This window comes from Notolepis coatsorum (assembly GCF_963971535.1).
Source record: "Notolepis coatsorum genome assembly, chromosome: 3".
NCBI classification, from domain to species: domain Eukaryota; kingdom Metazoa; phylum Chordata; class Actinopteri; order Aulopiformes; family Paralepididae; genus Notolepis; species Notolepis coatsorum.
This window is the reverse complement of record NC_140167.1, coordinates 89,707,714-89,710,917: the sequence shown is the minus strand read 5'-3', so window position 1 is coordinate 89,710,917 and position 3,204 is coordinate 89,707,714.

Here is a 3,204-nt window from a genome sequence, read left to right as displayed (position 1 = left end):
GAGCTGGGGGAGGGGGAGGAAGGGAAAATATATGATTCATAAAAAGGATGCAAATTTTGGTATATATACACCCACATTCCAAACCTGTAAAAGAGGTTGCCTAGTTCTATACAAGGAGTATCCCCCTTCTTGGAGGATAGATGGTATTGCTACAATGTATAGGGGCTTTATATAGAAAAAATCGCTAAGAAAGGTTCAAGAACCCACCTTAAACGTGGGAAAAGAAGGGGATTTTGGGAACTGTTAAGAAAGGGGAAGTGTATATGTTATGGAAATTGGCCATTTCTACTTTTCAACAGGTATACGGGATAGTTATATAGGGACACTACGGAGAGGTCAAGGACCCAACATAGACGTGAGGAGGAGTGGATAGTTAGGATTTGTGGAGGAAGGGAAAGGGTATATTGCATAAAGGTACGGCAAGTTCTGATTTAACTATTAACAAGAGATACCCCCCTTCTTAATGGGTAATGGGTATAGCTTAGAGGTTTTCGTAGATCATATCCCCTTTCTTAACAGGCATTGGATATGGTCAATGCCCGGTTGGTGGCGGATTTGATTTTGTTTCAATGTTTTAAAATGATAGAGATCCAGAAGTTTAGAGGCTGGAATAGAGGGTTCCTCGAGATGGTTACGGGAGGAGGAGGGGGGGGGGGTAGAGATACAGAGTCAAGTTGAAGATAGTTTAGTCAAGTTAGACTTTAAATAGCAGAAATGAGAAAAAGGGAGCAAAGGGTTAGAGCATACTAGGAGGGAGGAGCGGCAGGAGAGGGAGATAGGCAGGTAAGATGCATCCTGTTAAAAGGAAGCAGGAAGATACCTGTAGGAAGTCGGAAAAGAGGAAAGTCAGATGTCCACACCCAATAGGGAGGGATGGTAGCTTTATATGTAGGGTTTGGGGATATTTGTGTTTTTTTTATTTTTTTTATAAGAAACTTCGGCTGGAACACCACATCACAAAACATAAGTCAAGTCAAGAGTTTTATTTGTCACGGCATACAAGTATACAATGAAATGCGGGTGGTCTTGCCCGCAACGATGTGCAATACAGTGGTACAACATATAATAGAATCCAATAAAAAACAACATTGTGCAATAAACAGGTAACAAGCAGGTAACATGGTGGGACATCTCGGTATCTGTACATAGTTATTTACATAGCATGTAGGACATGCTAGATCCTTTGTTGTTGTTGTTCAAGTTCTTTAATAGTTGTCATACAGAAGTACAGAATACTTTCATACAAAATGCTTCTTACTGTTACGCTCCAGAGACTGTGCTAGACAAGATAGTATCAAATAACATAATATAGCATGTAATTTAGAAGAAGAAAAATGAGGTCACAGTGTTCGGTATAGACATATGTACAATGTTCTGAGTTACCATATAATATACAATACTATGCAGTGTACTAATGTACAGTACTATCTAGTGCAAAGCAGAAATGGGATGAGGTACAATTTTAGGTACAATTTACAGTAAGGTGTACGAGTTGTAGTGCAATCCTTCATCAATAAATATAAAGTGTGGGGAGTGGGTGCTACAGTGTGTTTGTTTAAAGTGGGTGTGTGCTATAAAGTGTGTGGAGTGGGTGCTACAGTGTGTTTGTTTAAAGTGAGTGTGTGCGTGTGGATGTGTGTGCTATGTGCGTTTGGTGGTTGTTGTTGTGTAGTGTTCATTCATTGTTCGTTTAGCAGCCTGATGGCCTGGGGATAGAAGCTTCTTCTGAGTCTTTCTGTGCTCGCCTTGAGACTCCGGTATCGCTTGCCTGACCGCAGCAGTTCAAAGAGGCAGTTGTTCGGGTGACTGGAGTCTTTAATGATTCTCTTAGCCTTGCCCGTGCAACGCTTGTTGTAAATGTTCTGGAGGGTGGGGAGCCCCCCTCCAATTGTGCGTTCGGCTGAACGTGTCACACTTTGTAGTCTGCTTCGGTCTTGTGCAGTGCTATTCCCAAACCAGGAGGTGATGTTGCCGGTCAAGATGCTCTCTATTGTACATGAGTAGAAGTTCTTAAGGATCTTCTGACTGACTTGGAACTTCCTTAGGCGCCTGAGGAAGTAGAGGCGTTGTCGTGCCTTCTTCACAACACTGTCAATGTGTGTGGTCCATGTCAAGTCCTCGGATATGTAGGCTCCGAGGTACTTAAAGCTGTTGACTCTCTCAACCGGTGCCCCGTCGATGCTGAGGGGGCTGTAGTCCTTGACCCCCGACCTCCTGAAGTCCACAATCATCTCCTTTGTTTTGCTGACGTTCAGGGAGAGGCTGTTTTCCTGGCACCATCCCGCCAGGACCTTGACCTCTTCCAGGTAGGCCCTCTCGTCGTTGGCAGAGATCAGGCCCACCACCACTGTGTCGTCAGCAAATTTGATGATTGTATTGCTACTCCGCTGAGCCACACAGTCGTGTGTGTACAGGGAGTAGAGGAGGGGACTCAGAACACAGCCCTGGGGGGCCCCTATGTTGAGGGTGATGGATGAGGAGGTGCAGTTGCCTGCTCTCACCACCTGGGGTCTGCCAGTCAGGAAGTCCAAGACCCACTGGCAGAGGTCATAGCCCAAGCCCAGGTCCCTGAGCTTGGCTATGAGTATGGAGGGGACTATGGTATTGAATGCCGAGCTGTAGTCGATGAATAGCATTCTCACATAGTTCCCCTGCCTCTTGTCCAGGTGTGATGCTGCTGTGTGCAGCACATGGGCTATGGCGTCCTCCGTGGACCTGTTGGGGCGGTATGCAAATTGCAGGGGGTCCATGTTGATGGGGAGGGAGGAGCAGATGTAGCCCTTTACTAGCTTCTCAAAGCACTTCATGGCTATGGAGGTGAGAGCTACAGGGCGGTAGTCGTTGAGGCAAGCAGGCTTGGATTTTTTGGGTACAGGGATAATAGTGGACTTCTTCAGGCAGGTGGGGATGACAGCCTGTTCTAAGGACAGGTTAAATATGTCAGTGAATACTGGGGCCAGTTGGTCGGCACAGACTTTTAGGACGCGGCCGGGGATGCCGTCCGGACCTGCTGCCTTCCTGATATTCACTTTTTTAAAGGTCCGCCTCACCTCATGCTCTGTTACCCTGAACACTGCGCCTCCATCAGCAGCCGACCCCCCCCCCCCATTGCCGTGGCTTGTGAGCTGGTGTTGTTATTACCAGCATCAAACCTCGCATAGAAGGTATTGAGGTCATTTGCTAAGGAGATGTCACTGTTCAGTT